Raw genomic sequence first — 17,424 nt, forward strand, 5'->3', positions numbered from 1 at the left:
CGAATTCATTGATATGTCAGCCTATTTAACACTTTAACTTGCGCAAATCACTTACGAAATGTTAGCCTAATCAAAGGGGAAATTTGCAATGTGGCAGTTATTTGAACACAATTGTATAAAGCGACAGCATCTTTCCAGGGCTGTAGCAACGCTGTAGCAACGCTGTAGCAACGCTGTAGCAGGCATGTAGCAGGCACTGTCATAAAAGCTCAACTGAAGCTTACAGCCGGACAAACAATCAAATTAATAAACCATCCCCTAGGCCTACCATGCATTAATGGCACATGCAATAACGTCCAAGCATTGAACAATATCACTTAGGCTCTTGTTTGATAAATGTGCTGGATAATGATTGTTCCTTAGACTAGTCATTTGTATTGGTCAAATGCTTTTTGGACCGTATAAGACTGACTATGGGACTCTTCAATTATGTCCTTAGAATTCATATGACCTATTGATTGGGTGTTCCGAGGCGTGCTGGTTTTAATTATGGCCTTCCTTTTTTTTTTGTTAGGTCCCGTTACATTCATTTATGAAGTGATGATTTAGTGGTCAGTTTAATTGGTTAAGCACTCTTTGGACCGGGCAAGACGCATTATGGTACCCTTCTACAATGTCTTTAGAATTTATATGACCCATTGGTTGGGTGGTCCAAGGCGTGCTGCTGGTCTTGACTGGGGCCTAAAGATTTTTGCAGGTCCATGTACATTCATTAACGAATTGATAATTTAGTGGTCATTTTAATTGGTCAAGCACTCTTTGGATCGGGCAAGACGCATTATGGTACCCTTCTACAATGTCCTTGGACTTCCTATGACCCATTGGTAAGGTGGTCTAAGGCGTGCTGCTGGTCTTGACTGGGGCCTAAAGATTTTTTGCAGGTCCATTTACATTCATTAACGAAGTGATGATTTAGTGGTCATTTTAATTGGTCAAGCACTCTTTGGACCGGGCAAGACGCATGATGGTACCCTTCTGCATTGTCAGTAGAGTTCATATGACCCATTTGTTAGGTGATCTAGGCGTGCTGCATACATTAGGGCCCAAAGCTTTTTCGTGGTCCCATTACGTACTCATTAAAGAAGTAATGGTTTAATGGTCATTTAAATTGGTCAAGCACTCTTTGGACCGGGCAAGCCGCATGATGGTACTCTTCTACAATGTCTTTAGAGTTCATGTTAACCATCGGTTTGGTGATCCAAGGCGTGCTGCATTGATAAGGGCCCAAAGCTTCTTCGTGGTCCCGTTACACTCATTAGAGAAGTAATGATTTAGTGGTCATTTTAATTGGTCAAGCACTCTTTGTACCGGGCATGACGCATTATGGTACCCTTCTACAATGTCTATAGAGTTTCTATGACCCATTAGTTGGGTGGTCCAAGGCGTGCTGGTTTTGATTAGGGCCCAAATGTTTTTATTTCAGTTCCCGTTACATTCATTTAAAAAATTGTTAATTTAGTGGTCATTTTAATTGGTCAAGCACTCTTTGGATCGGGCAAGACGCATTATAGTATCCTTCTACAATGTGTTAAGAATTCATATGACCCATTGGTTAGGTGGTCCAAGGCGTGCTAGTCATGATTAGGGCCTAAAGTGATTTTTTCAGGTCCCGGTACATTAATTTAAAAACTGATGAAGTAGTGGTCATTTTAGTTGGTCAAGAACTATTTGGACCCGGCAAGAAGCATTATAGTACCCTTCTACATAGTCATTAGAGTTCATATGACTAACCCTCTTTCCACGACCAAAAAAATGTTGAACATCTTGTAAGCAAGCTTTTCTTTTGCCAGAGGTGTTACGTCGATACCATTGTCGAATACGTAACGGAATAGGTAGCAGTTACTCATTCGCGAATATCGAAAGAGGAACGTGGAATAAGTATCTAACTTCATACCGGTCAACGTTTAAGTTAAGGAGCGCGAATTATGACCTGTATATAAAGCTCACGAAAGGTTGCACGAGCAGTTCGCTTCCTGGCAGCCGTTGGCTAACAATTCATACGTAATTGTAATTTGTAGCCTATTCTGTACGGGTCGTAACTGCCAAAGTATTTGAATGGCGAAGGTTGTTCATTAGTTTTGTGGAGCAAGTTAGTACTTCACATTGTTTGAGTCAGCGAGCGAGCGTGAGAAATTAGGCTAGCCTATCATCAAATAGTATCGCTTAGGCCTAACGATAGGCTAGCTCACGTAGGCACTGGCGTCTATAGTAAGTTGGAATGCTAACCTAGGCCTAGACCTAATATGATACGAAGTGATTATTCGCAGGGCAGCCCGGCGAATAACGTACACAGACACCTTATTCGCAGGGCTGTGACGATTTTGAAAATAGGTTTATTATTAGGTTTTGCTATTGATACCAGTCAGTTTAGGGGCCTTGAAAAAGCCAACCTTTTGGACCCAAATAGTCTTAGCCACTTCATAAGCTAATTTTTTGAGCCCCAGCAGTTCAAGTTTAAAAGCTTATTTTAAGGGAGCTTATCTTGGGATTCCCCAAAAGCCGATATTGCCTGAAAGCCAATATGGTCAGAGGTGTGACACCCCCCCCCCTCCCACACCTTTACATGTAAATGGGCAGTCACTCTGCAAAAACAAAGGTGAAAATGATCGAGGGATGACATTTTTATGTTGGCGGTACTAATGCTAGACTGGTTCAATCTTAAGGCCCTAGGCTCCCAAAACCAATCCTAACAGCATTAAGATAGGAATCCCAAAGGCCAATAAATTCCTCAAAATATAGAGGCTCCCAATTAAGACTCTCAAAAAGATAGCTGGTGCCCAAAAGCAAACTCGAATAGCCCCAAAAGCAAACTCGAATAGCCCCAAAAGCAAACTCGAATAGCCCCAAAAATTACTGAGCCCGCTAACCCAGTCTAAGGCTGCCCTGTGATTAAGGTGTATGTGTGTGGCTATTCGCAGAGCAGCCCTGCAAATAAGATGCTTGTGTCTGGCTATTCGCAGGGCTGCCCTGTGAATAAGGTGTATGTGTCCGGCTATTCGCAGGGCTGCCCTGCGAATAAGCCCCACCAATATGATATTCACTAGACAATTTACGTTAGTAAAGTAAGTCACTTTATATCTTCCGACAAAATACTAGACCTAGCTGGTTGGGCCTAATTACTTTCTGGTTAAGGCTAGTACAAATAGGGTAGGCCTAACTTAATTAATTGTCTTTAAATTCCTACCAGAGTAGCCTACCATAGCCTTAACAGTAACACATTCTCAAGAAACTAACTTGCAACCGGACAAATTAGCTTAGGATGAAAGCTCTCTCTCATTGCTTTTTTTTCCCATCATGACAGGCCGACTCCTGTTAGATATTTAATTATTTTTATAGGGATGAAACAAACATTTTTCAGGGGAGGAAAGAAAGACGTCTTGGCTGTGGAAAGAATTCATTTAGGTAGTGAAGCAACTGTACGCAGTAAATGTATCTTGTGATTTAAGAGAGTTTGGTGAAAGAAAGGAACATATTTCAAGAGTCGACACTTGTAGTAATTGAAGAAACTGGTAAATGGGAAAACAACAATTTTAGGGGAGGAACCAAGGAAGGCATATACCTATACTATAGGCTAAAGTTTCTATGTTATTTCATTCCCACAATGAATGCCTTACAACCTATAACCACTATGGATTCCACGCATGTTAATTACCCCATGTTCGCATACAAACAAACGGGCCTATTCACAAACACTTTTCAACTTTCAATAACTGAACAGTTACACAAGTACAGTAAGGTACCTGGTCACATTTTCTATTTTCCTTCATACTATCACAACTTTCTAATTAGCTTACTCTACAAAGAAAATATGCCGTCAGAGCCTACAGAACAACAGTCTCCTCCAATGAAAATAGTATGTTAGTTTCCGTAACCATGTTATTTTTCACCCTTAACGTTACCTTTCTCCCTTAAATCTTTCCCTACAGTTATTCCACTTACAACATCTATTCTTTCCACATAGTCTAGCCAATATGCCTCCCATGAAAAACCTTAGTTAACTCCCCTGAAAATGTTAATTTCCCATGAAAACATACTTGAGTCCCCTATGATGTAGAGAAAGTAAGTTACTCAACTTTTTAGTGGGAGGAAAATAATGTTGTTAGGGGAGGGAACAAATGGTCCCAGGCTAGCCCTACCACCAAATGAAAATGGGAAAACCTAGGCTAGCCTACCAAAGCGGAGGCTAGATAGAGATCAGGACGAACTAGCTTATCCTAGGCTTGTTATACAAGCAAAGGTACTTTGTAAAATGAAAATTCTCAAGCAATTAGGCCTAGCTCTGTGGTCTAATTGATGTTGGTGATGGTTCAATATGGAGAAAACTCTCTATGCAAGCTGATGTTACCTAGTGTAGGCAACTAAATTGATATACATGTATTATTTGATCAACTAGCATAATTTTGACCTAAAGCTAGGCTTAACGAGTATTGGTCCAACTCTTGGCATAAGCTTTGTCAGATCATAAACTTCTTTCGATGCCTAAGGCATGATTTTATAGTCGGCAGAACTGTTTCACTGAAACTTTGATTATTATCAAACCGAATTCAAACTTTGCTAAGTCGACCTCTCATTGTTGAGTAATTGTCTTTAATTTGGTTTTTAATTTGAAAACATTGATTAAGTTGTGAGGAACACAACTCATGGTAAACACATATTAAGAGTATTGAGAGATAAGTACAATATACAGTATCTCTGTCCTTGTTCAGTGATATAGAATATTATTACGCAGGTGCTAGAAGTCATGGAAGCACATGAGGGTTTACCATGAATATACCAATATGTTGTTGGTTATTGTGTAAGGCCGAAAAGCCAGTTTTCATCTTTGCTAAGTGTACATGTTGTAGCTTAAGTGTCTGTCCTTATTTCACTTGTCAAGTTTCTTGTTTCAAGAATGATGTTTATTTCAGAAATTTTTCAATTTTCCAGTTCTTCATGAATGTGCTAAGTTTGTTTAAACTAGTACATGCTCTCAAAAATGGTTTGGCTGATGAAATGTTCTCAAAATTGTGTTCAATTCATTCCTTACTATTGGCTTGACCATTATAGTGAACAATGTACATCAAAGGAAGTTTTGGCATTTTGAGAAGTACTCCATATGTAGGTTTGATAGCAATGTCTAGTAAGGCTCATTAATAAGTCATATATTGCAAGTATTAAAAATAAACAGGCACTTAGTAACAAAAAGAGGTACAGTTTATTCATGTTTGTAAACATTCATCGGAAAGGTATCTGCATACGCAAACTGGAAGATGATCTTATGTAAAACTACTAAAAAACTACTAAAATTTATTTCACACCATAGGTATATATATACATATTGCTTTTATATTTGTCTTTACAGCATTGCATTGGCCACACTGATTGACAAGAAGACTCCATGAACTGACTAACATCCTGCTGGAGGTCTGAGACATTGAAGATTCTGTAATGCTTCCGTTTGGGTATGCAGTTTACTAAAGTAACACAGAAATATTTAAGCTCTGGTATTCGTTTCGTTTATTTCTGCCGTGAAACCACAATGATGTACATTTGTTTATACATAGTTATATCAATGAGGCAGCAGTCAGGGTTGTTTAGGTAGTCAGGGGAGGAAGGGAGGGAGTGGATAAAATGAGTCTAGTTGCAATGTCTACAGTATCTGCTTTCCAATATATGAAATCTTCTTATCTTTTACAGTACTGTCTCAGGTGAAAGAAAAAGATGAAGAAAATGGAGGAAAATTGTGAGTCTTGGATGTCTGTAATGCAGCTGGATCAGGTTTAGAACAAGTGGTTGAAAGATCATTAACCCAACCAAATACGAGAAGATCCTTCAAGCCTGTCCTCTACAGAGAGATCTGGAAGTGTTATCTCGAGGTGATTTAACAGAAATTGGAGATAAAGTAAGATTCAAGGGAAACATCAGTGTGAGCCAGTATCATGAACATCAGTCTTGTCCTCTCAACAGTTGATTGTTGCCAAGATCAGTGCTTAATGTAGGAGACACGGTGCCTTAGCCTGTTGGAACCAGTCGGTATTTGGTGTGGTGTGTTTTTGTGCTAAATGTACGAGACATGGTGCCTTAGCCTGTTGGGACCATTCAGTATTTGGTGTGGTCTGTTTTTTGTGTTAAATGTACGAGACACGGCTTAGCATGTTGGAATCAGTCAGTATTCGGTGTGGTCTTTGTTTGAGCTAAATGTACAAGACACGGTGCCTTAGCCTATTGAAAAAAGTCAGTAATTGGTGTGGTCTGTTTTTGTGCTAAAAGTAGGAGACACAGTGCCTTAGCCTGTTGGAACCAGTCGGTATTTGGTGTAGTCAGGTTTTGTGCTAAATGTACGAGACACAGTGCCTAAGACTGTTTGAACCAGTCGGTATTTGGTGTGGTCTGTTTTTGTGCTAAATGTACGAGACACAGTGCCTTAGACTGTTGGAACCAGTCGGTATTTGGTGTGGTCTGTTTTTGTGCTAGATGTACGAGACACGGTGCCTTGGCATGTTGGAACCAGTCGGTATTTGGTGTGGTCTGTTTTTGTGCTAAATGTACAAGACACTAAGTGCCTTAGACTGTTGGAACCAGTCGGTATTTGGTGTGGTAATTTTTTGTGCTAAATGTACGAGACACGGTGCCTTAGCATGTTGGAACCAGTTGGTATTTGGTGTGGTCTGTTTTTGTACTAAATGTACTAGACACTAAGTGCCTAAGACTGTTGGAACCAGTCGGTATTTGGTAATTTCTTGGTTTTGTGCTAAATGTAAGAGACACAGTGCCTTAGACTGTTGGAACCAGTCTGTATTTGGTGTGTTCTTGTTTCTGTGCTAAATGTACGAGACACGGTGCCTTAGCCCGTTGGAACCAGTCGGTATTTGATGTTGTTATTTCTGTGCTAAATTACTATTCTTACAGAACAAGTTCCATGATATAGTTTGTACAGAGTTACACATTCCACTCATTCCAAGCAACCATGACAACATCAAAATGTAGCTAATTGGTGTGTTAGTTAAGTGGCTTGAGATGCTAATTAATGTAGTCTGTTTTTGTGCTAAATTATTAAGACATGGTACCTTAGTTTATTGGTAATAGTTTTTAATTAGTGTTGTCTATTTTGTGCCAAATGTAGGAGCTAACATTGTGCCTTAGCCTGTTTGAACCAGTCGGTTTTTGGTGTTGCCTGTTTTTGTGCTAAATGTATAAGACCTCAGCCTTAGCCTATTGGAACCAGTTGGTAATTGGTGTGGTGTGTTTGTATTAAATTGATAAGTTCTGCCTTAGTTTGTTGATATGAGTTGCTAATTAGTGTGGTCTGTTTTGTGCTAAATTAATGAAACCTGTTGCCTTAGTTTGTTGGAATGAATTTGTAATAAGTATTTTGGTTGTTTTAAAGTAATAAGACATTGTACCTAGTTTGATGGAACAAGTTGGTATTTGGTGAGGTCTTTTATGAGAATTGTTCAAACCAGTGTCCAATAACTTTGATCTGACCATATAATTCCATTTCTTTCACAAATTGCCCCTCTAGAAGAGTACACATCTTTTGTCTCACGGCTGACAGTTTGGTTGTTAACAGGGTTTGACTTTTTTACTTTTGCTGTTACATTGAAGAAAAGTGACCAATTTGTTATGTTTCATCAGAGATCTGTGGCCTATGTTGCTCAACAAGCTGGGATCCAAAATGATACCAGAGGAAAGAGAGAGGAAACATTCTGTTTGGTAAAGATCTCAACTCCACCAAATACGAGAAGATCCTTCAAGCCTGTCCTCTACAGAGAGATCTGGAATTGTTATCTGGAGGTTATTTAACAGGAATTGGAGAAAAATTAAGTGTCAAGGGAAACATCATTGTGAGCCAGAATCATTAGCATCAGTCTTGTCCTCTCAACAGTTGATTGTTGTCAAGATCAGTGTTAAATGTAGGAGACGCGGTGCCTTAGCCTGTTGGAAGCATTCGGTATTTGGTGTAGTGTGTTTTTGTGCTAAACCTACGAGACACTGTGCCTTTAGCCTGATGGTACCAGTCGGTATTTGGTGTGGTCTGTTTCGTGATATATTAAAGAGACATTGTGCCTTAGTTTGGTGTAATGAGTAGCTAATTAGTGTGGTCTGTTTGTGCTTAATTGAAGAGGAGTGCTGTGATAATTTGTTGGTAATTAGTGTGGTGTGTTTGTATTAAATTTATAAAGTTTTGCCTTAGTTTATTGATATGAGTTGCTAACTAGTGTGGTCTGTTTTGTGCTAAATTAATGAGACCTGGTGCCCTATAGTTTGTTGGAATCATTGTGTAGTTAGTAATTTGGTTGTCTTAAATTGATGATTGTTGCCTTAGATTGTTGGAAAGAGTTGCCAATTAGTGTGGTCTGGGTTGTGGCAAATTAAAAAGACAGTTGATTGTTGTCAAGATCAGAAAACTCAAAGATGAGCTGATTTGATGAAAAAACACCAGCTAAGCTGGAAAGCCGCAATATACAGTCAAGGTTAGTCATAAGAAAGAAAAGTTCCTAAAACTGTAATATATATTTACTTATGTTTCCATCAGTAAAGTTTCAGTCACAGCCTAAACTTTGTTGGAATTAGTTGCTTATTAGTGTTTAATGTTTTGTGCTAAATGTACGAGACTTACTTTGAAGACAATTGGCTAATTTCTTTTGCATTCCTCTCCTTTCATTAGGGATCTGAGGATTATGTTGGTCAACAGTTAGCTTTTCGACAAAGCGCCACCCCATCATCCTTGACTCTATTACTTACCCGCCATTTTCAATACGTTCGCCTCCTTGGATACCAACACAACGCTACTGAGTGCACTTTCGATTCATAGTGTGTCTCTTCAAAAGGAGTTCCTATTCTTTCCGTCTGCCGTCTTAGGCTGGAGACTAATTCTTTCTGGTAAGTGAAGTCTATGACCAATTTCATTGTACAGAAGCCATTTAAAACCCGTAGGGAGGGGCTGTTTTGCCAATATGACTACCCCTTACCCACCTATAACCGCCCCCCTAGTCGAAAACCTAAACCTCTCTGATTTTGGCATAGACATTAATGACTGAATCCCCGTACAAAAATATCATAAAAAGACAAAGTCAAAACTCCCTTGAAATAAACCCATCTCCTAACTCCAAACCAACCACCAAAAAGTCCGCTCAAACAATCATTGTATCAGGAATCTTACCAGAACTATCAAAAAACCCAATAACACTTGCTAAACTAATCAATGAAGAAAAACCAAACGCTATGATCTCAAATGTAAAGCGTCTTCGTAGTAACATCCTAATCACCCCCATGACCCTAAATCTCCAAATATCCTCCTGAAACCATGGACTAAACTAGACAACCCCAAACCAAGAATCCCCCAAAAAGTAAGAGAAACTTCTCCATAGTACCCTGTGGCATAAACCCTGAAATTCAAATCAAAGATATTGAACAAGAACTCCAAGACCAAGAATACACCCCCAATACAAGTTAAAGACTCATTAGTCATGCCACAAACAATCCAACTTGGAAAGTAAAAATAACGTTTGAAGAACAAGAACCTCAACAATCCCTAATCAAACAAGGTTTCTACTTAGGATACTATAAACACAAAACAGAAGAATACCACGAACCCCCCCAAATCACTCAATGTTTCAAATGTCAACTTTTTGGACACACCCACCATACTTGCAAAAATTAAACCAGATGTCTCAGATGTGGCAAAACCTCAGAGTTGAAGACTGTCCCAAACCAAAAGAAAACACAATGTGCCAATTGCTCAGGGACCCATGCCGCCCTTTGCCCTCACTCATGCCCAAAATTTAAACAAGCTAAAACTGAAGCTAATAACAAACAACAACAAAAACATAAACCCTAAGCGAATGTAACCAAATCTACCCCTAAAATTGAAATAAGAAATAAAATCGCCACTGAAGAAAAACTTAATTTCGCAACATTTATAATTGAATTAGTACAATACATCTTCCAAAAAGCCGACATTAATATTAAATCCGACGACCTTGCCAGTTATGCCACCGTGTTAACACTAAAACACCTAAACTTAAATATCCCCAAAACTGTAATAATGGAAAATCTCCACCAACCTTCAATATTTAGCCCTCCTCAATCACCTACATGACAAGCACACTCCCTCCTTCGGTCAAGTTCCTCCACCTAAACATCAACAGTATCCTTCCAAAATTAAGCCTCCTACTTATTATATTCACCAACCACTCCCCGGATATCATTTCGTTAAACGAAACTAAACTAAATACAGATTCCCACCTTAGCATCCCTGGTTACCAAACTTTCAGACACGATATCTCTCGCGCTATGGGAGGAGTACTTATTGCTGAAAAAACAACCTCAAAGCCACCCTCCTCCCAAACCCAACCCAAACAAACAATTGAAATTGTACTCAAAAGAGACAATAAACCTCTCCACATTATTAGCTATTATAGTCCCCAAATGAGCCCATATCCACAATAAAAAAAAGTTCTAATAAAAATGCAATACCACTAGGAGATCTAAATGCCCACCACATCATTTTTGGTAGCACCAAAATATCTGAAAAAGGCATATCCCTCTTAGAAATATGTGATAAACACAACTTAACAGTAATTAACCAAAATACCAAAACTAGGATAAACTCAATAAACAATAATACTGAACTACTTGACTACGCCATAACCTCAAATCACCTCGCAACTAAAACTCATTCTATTCAAATCCTAGAAGATGACCTGATCAGTGACCATTTTCCACTCCTTTTTGAGCTAAACATAAACCTCAGTTGCATCCAAAATAACGAATTAACGTATAATTACAATAAAACAGACTGGACATCATTTAAAAAGGAACTCGTAACAAACAACACTATCCCCAATTACAACAACAACAAGCTAAATTACATTGGCATATATTGTGACAGCATTGCCCAACATATCTTCAATACCTTCAAAAAACACTGCCCCTTAAAAACAAAACAGAAACCTAAAACTAAATAGGAATATTCTTACAATAATTAATTAAGACGTCGCCTACATAGAACCTATATGATCTCCCCAGATCGAACTCTAAAAACCCAAATTAACCAACTTAAAAAACAAATAAATAGACAAATATCGGCGGTTGACCAAACCCGAGTCCCAAAAATATGCTATTCAATCTTTAATGACAAAAACCCAAAACACTTTTGGAAAAAATTTAAAAATTATCATAAACCCATAACAACCCCAAACACAGGTAATACAGACCAATGCCTTAGAGATAAAGTAGGTAACCTGATCACAAAAACTTAAGACCAAATAAAGCTTATTGAATCGTACTTGAAAACTATATTCAATATCTTAGATGGCCCTCCATACGATAACAGATTCCAACACGAAATAGACCGTACAATTATCTGTAATGCAACCAACTTTATTCCCGACTTCTAAGGATGTCTCAACAAAAACATCCCTCTACTCAAAGAAATAGATATTAACAACTGGTATAGTGCCACTAAGTATGCAAAAAAGCCTCCGCCACTGGTCTTGACAACATAAATGACCTAATGCTAAAAGATTCCCCTCCGTCAGCCTCCGATATTCATTAATTCTCATATTTTCCCATTATTAAACAAACTCCTTATTTCCAAACCCTGTGGAAACCCGCCAAAATGATTTTAATACCGGAACTAAGTAAAGACACACCAAAATTCCAAACTATCGACCAATAAGTCGCCTGCCAGCCTAAGGTAAGATTTTCGAAAGAATTATAGAAAGCTGCACCAGAACCCACCTAGAGCAAAATAATCACTTTGCCCGTATCAATCAGGCTAATTCCGTGCACACAAATCGACAATAAACCAAACTTTCCGCTTTTCCGAAGAAATTCGCATCGACTTCATAAAAAAACATGATACCACTGCCCTCTTCCTTGATGCTGAAAAGGCGTTCGACAAAACTTGGCACAACGGCATAAGAATTTAACTACTTAACTTTAATCTCCCCTCCAATAACACCAGACTTCTTTCCTCTTTCCTTAGTGAGCGCAATGCAAAAATATGCTACAAAAACCAACAATCAAAACCTATTCCACTTCGTGCAGGTACTCCACAGGGCACTGTTGTCAGCCCCCTCCCCTACACACTATTTGTTAATGATTTGAACATCCCTCCTATCTAAATGCAACTATAGTCAGTACACTGTTGACATAGCCATTTGGAGCACCAGTAAAAATATCTTTATGACGGAACTAAATATTAATAAAGCAATTACACATCTCAAAAATTGGTGCTCGATGTGGAGAACAAAAAATAAATCCCTCAAAATCTAACTTAGCCAATTTCTCCATAATAAACTCAAAATACCAACACCATATTTCCAAAATAAATCTTTCAACACCTAAATCACTGCTACTCCTAATTCAACCTTCCTCGGTACCACTTTCGATAGCAAATTATCGTTTAATTCCACATTGTAACAGAACTGCAGGACGCTGCTGGTCCCAACTTAAATCCATTCAAATCCTCTCACACAAATATAACTTCCCTCCGAAAACCATTATCCAAATCTATAAATCCAAAGTAAAACCGATTCTCAGTTACGGGAGCATCTCCCTGCTTACCATCTCTAATCCCAATAAACAAATTTTAAACAGAATCCACACCACAGCTTATCGACTCGCACTCAAAATCCCTACCTATATTGCTACTTTGTACGTTCTCCGTCCAGGAAACACAAAATCTACTTTCACCTGGCTTGAAGAATTCAACACCAAGTTATACAAAAGCAACCTCGAGAACGACCCTTTGATTGAAGACCTCCCCCTGAAATACAAAGTCGCAACAACTCACTACTCAAAAACCAAACCCTTTCTGTATTCACAATTGTTACTACTTTAAGTCTCATTCCATTAAAAAATTCCTTTCCTAAATGGGTCTAGGCCCCGACTCCAAGTATACTATATATACAGAACAAAACAAACAACTCCAGCAATGACTGATTGGTTAAAACATAAAGTAGCAACCACTCCCTTACCAAACAATAGAAACCACAACCACACCCTACCCAAACAATAGAAAACACTCCATCTCCACAATCCTCAGTACTTAGAAATTCCGCTCCTTTAGAAATCCCTCCCTAATTGGCTCTTCGACTCCAACTTCGGGTATGATTATGGCTATCCTGTCCAATGTAAATATATAAGACTTCATTTACCAGCAATTCCTTGACTGAACATTGACAACTTTTCCAGGAAAAAAAAATGTCTATTCTATAAAAACAAACTTATTATCCCCTGTAGGACCTCTCGCCAGGTCGACCAGGGGTTAAACTCCTTTTGATTTTATATAAAAAAAAACAAAAACTTTTACTCGAATTAAAAAAAAGGTAACTAATTCATTTATTTCATTTCATTTATTTATTTTTGTTCTATCTTAACATAAGTATGACGTATGACATAGAAGGAGATAAGAAACAAAACTTGTGAAAGGAAGTGTACTAAAAAACCCTATAGGGCTTGTCGGGTAGTGACACTCCCTTAAAAAACTTAATGTGGAAGACATCATGATTAGATTTTGGTTTCATTTAATCGATAGGTGGAGGTAGAGGAATTGGACACTCTTGCACAAGATATCAACAGCTTGAAGTACTCTGCTCAGGTGGCCTCCATTCTAGGTATGTACTTATAATAATATAATAATAATCATAATAATAATAATCAATTTACTGTGTTTGGAAATAAACTTTTTGCTGCTTTGGATGAAGATTAAGGATTCTTGTTTTTCAAAAGGCAAAATGCAAGATGGACTATATATGAAAGATGAATACCAAAAAATTAAGAAAAGAAATAGGGTTGGGGGAGGGGGAATCAGGCAGAGACCATCATGCTACTACCCTGTTACTTTTGTGTAGGACCCTGATTAGTTTTAAAGGAAGAAATTCCTTTAGTACCCTTGAGTTTCTGAAAGGTTTCTTCTTTGGGATAACAGTGGAGGGACATATCGATGTTCTCTTTTGGGTCTGATCGTCAGGAAAATGCAGATTAAACTGCCGAGTCCATTTGGAACCTGGGAATTGAACCCTGCTACTGGAACAAATGTTTTCCATCAGAGCATAGACAATGATTCAGAGAAACATGGCATTTATATTGATAATCTGTTGTTTTCTTTCCCAAATTTTTCTCTTTGGTTAAACAATGAGTGAAAAGATTAATTCAGTTGGAAGCAGCACCGCCCCTTTTCACCCCCTTTTTATTTGGGGGGGGGGTGGAGAGACCTATTAGCCCTTAGGGTGTGAAAATATTACAATAGGAGTATTGTAGTGGACAGGACAGACAACAGTTATTTTTGCTCGTAGCTGAATGTATGATGTCCAGGGATCACAAGGAAGTATCAAAAGCCCTATCAAAAATGCTGTTTTTTTGTACTATCGAAATTTGTCAGAATAAAGAAATTGAAAGCCAAAATAAAAAGAGTTTATCTGGCCTTGTAGACTGCAATTGAACCAGTCTCTGTCTTCTCCAAATGATAGAAAGTGGGTATCCATTTCTGTTTGTGACAGCAACAACAAAAAATGACTGCAAATTATCAAGTTTTGTAAACTTTCTCTATTCAGGGATACAAATCTCAAATTCCACTCAAATATACCCCCCTACTTATGAACTGTCAGGTAGCTCAAGCTGACAAACTTACTACAAAGATGAGAATAGGCCTTATGTGGTTCCTAATTGAATGACATTTCTCACAATTAATTGAATTGACTTCCCCCACCCTCCGACTACTCTCACCCATAGAAAATACCCTCCACCCAAGAATACTTTAAAAAAAAGGCCATGGCTTACCAAGAACCTCTTTACGTTAATTTTCCAGAGATTCCAGTGAACCTTCCATCAGCATAGGAATGGCGCAACTCGGTCTGTAGGACAATCAACCGCTGGTGGAAAGGCTGGACCGGTACAACGCCAACCAGCCGGACCTTGCCGCCAAGCCCAACTTCACGGCATTCCCACCAGACTTAAAGCTGTCACCGTGCAAACCGCTCTTCTTTGACATAGTGCTGAACCATATAGAGTTTCCCTCCTTGGACAAGAAACTGAAACAGAATAAATCGGCCGCGCAGGGGGATTTGGGTGGGTTCCTGCATGGATGGTGGAGTGGGGGTGAAAAGTAACTCTAGATTTGCCAAGATGTTGGAAAAAGGATCAAAAGATCGCGTCTCGCTGGGATCAAATGCAATCCCCAGTGGGAATCTCAGCAGGCGAATAGGAGTGATATCTTTTACCAACCATGTTATTTTTCTTTTTTACTCTCTTCTTTGGTCTTCATTGTTACAGTATGTATGTGTTGGCATTATACAGTTACATGATTATATCTGCATGTATTGCATGTCGTGGTTCCGGGTACATTCAGGTGAGGCACCCACAGATTGATATATCAAATTTCATAAACATCCATCATAAGACCACAGGAATGACACATGTCAGGTCAAATGGGGTAGTCCAGGTTATTTGGAACTTCAAATCGGTGTAACTCCTTTACCCTTAATCTGCGTCCGTGAGGTCTTTTGTATACATAAGCCGGTAGTATTTGGGAGGGCTCTCACTCTTCTCCTGCGTGTGCTGTTATCATCTTTTATTTAAGTTTTATTTGATTTGATTTGTTTTTTTTAGTAGAGAAAACCTTGTTGCAATGCAAGCACAAAGATGGGGGAAGGCCAAAAAGAATAACACTCACTTTTTTAACGTGGCTTACAAAAAAAAATTGAAGAATATTCAAAAATGGGTATTGGAATTCTATATATTTTGGATTTGGTGTTTGTGTGTTAATCTCGTTTGGAGAAAAAGAAGAAAAAAACAGCATCTTTATTTGCTGGGGCTTTAAAGTTTTAAAAATGGGTTTCGGTTGTTGATTTCTTGGTCTACAAACATTGTGGTGCTTGACCGACTGACACTTTATGGGGATGTTAAGGTGACTGAATTTGATATTGGCAGGAGTTATGGATGGTAGTTGGAAGGATTAGGGGTGGGGGGGGGGGTGGTGAGGCGAAGGATCGAGAAGGAGAAATGAAAATTGAGAGGGAGAATCTTTGAATTGAATTTTCAGTTTGCAGTAGCACAGGTTTACTGATAAGGCTTTATTTAGAGAAACTTTCAATAAAGCACTCTTCGTGTATATAATTTGGGGTGTGGTAGTCTGAGCGGGGAAGGGGGTGATTGAGACGGCAATGAAAGGGAGCAACCTTTCCACATTTATGTTGTTTGTGCTATGGTAGTATTGTTTCCTTTTTCAAACTGGAGGGCAAAAATGTAAAAGTTAAGAGTTATCTAAAACTAATTCAAAATCAGATTTAGTTAATTAATGAAAGTTAAAGAAAATGATATTGATGGTAGCAGGGGTGCCATGGTATTATTGTTAACTGAATCATCGATCATCCATGGGAGGCCACCTCCTTTTTATTGGGAACCTATTGTCAAGCAAACCTATGGATTCAAGCCCTGTCTGGCTGAAGTAAGATGGGGTTATTATTTTTATCTAGGAGAAATCCATTCTTTTTCCCCTCATGTGAAAATGGTCTTCCAAATGTTTCAAAAAAAATGTCCAAAAAGAATGTACCTGTGTGATTTGGATAGCCACCTGGTGTGAAGTAAAAGGCCATATCCCACATGTACATGTGACTGCTTAGCATCACTTAATAACTGCCTTCCAGGCTGATATTATAAGTAAAACATTATAGAAACTGTCTGTTGTCACCCAACCATCTCAATAGTAGATGCAGGTATCACTAAGAATGTTTATGATAGATGTATTGCATGTTTTGATTAGTATTTGATAAGGGATAACATGTTACTGGAGGTATTAACTGTGGTGGGAGGGATGAAGATACATCCTGTCCATGAAGTGATTTGTCATTAAAAAAAAAAATAGTTATTTCCAAGCATCTCTTTTTTTTCTACCTTTTACTGGAGTATTATTGTAAAAGGAAAAGCAGAGGTTGAGTTTGAGCCAGGGACCTTGACATGCAAAAGCAAAAGTCTTTACCACTAGACCATTAGGTGGGCCTCTGGTTTCAAAAGCTTTACAAATATTTAAAGATCCTGCTGTTTGGACTTAGTCGTTTTTGTAAAAGATTTTCTCCACTACTCCCTCACCCCCCGAATAGCTAGTCAGGGGGGAGGGGTGGCGGTGAACTCCATTTGTCCACGTGTGAACCTTGTCAGGGGGAGGGGTGGTGGCGAACTCCACTTGTCCGTGCCTTTACCTTGTCAGGGGGCCGGGGGTCCGCGACATCACCTTGTCCACACCTTTCCCCTGTCTCCCCTTTGGTACTCACCTTATCCACCCTGTCAGGAGGAGGGGGACCGCCCGCCTTCGGGATTCACCTTATCCACTTGTCAGAACTCCTTTTGCAAATACTCACCTGGGACTTGAACCGATGCAATCCAAACCAATCGCTTACTGAACGATGGAGCTACCAATTACACCATTTCGGTTCCCTC

The 17,424-nt window shown here is 38.9% G+C and overlaps 1 long non-coding RNA gene across 7 annotated transcripts; it reads left to right on the plus strand.

The window, feature by feature from the left end:
• The first annotated feature begins 1,907 nt into the window (after positions 1-1,907).
• Positions 1,908-17,129, plus strand: LOC139979667 (uncharacterized). Of its 7 annotated transcripts, none has more exons than XR_011797249.1 (7): positions 1,908-2,089; positions 5,342-5,441; positions 5,677-5,855; positions 7,615-7,823; positions 8,648-8,862; positions 13,526-13,604; positions 14,798-17,129. It is a non-coding gene; the product is annotated as an uncharacterized lncRNA (long non-coding RNA). The 7 variants fall into 7 exon arrangements; XR_011797252.1 differs by having other exon boundaries at positions 7,615-7,692; positions 14,798-17,128; XR_011797246.1 differs by having other exon boundaries at positions 1,909-2,089; positions 5,677-5,881; positions 14,798-17,128.
• Positions 17,130-17,424: the final 295 nt, after the last annotated feature.

The sequence above is a fragment of the Apostichopus japonicus genome, chromosome 14, assembly GCF_037975245.1.
Source record: "Apostichopus japonicus isolate 1M-3 chromosome 14, ASM3797524v1, whole genome shotgun sequence".
NCBI classification, from domain to species: Eukaryota; Metazoa; Echinodermata; class Holothuroidea; order Aspidochirotida; family Stichopodidae; genus Apostichopus; species Apostichopus japonicus.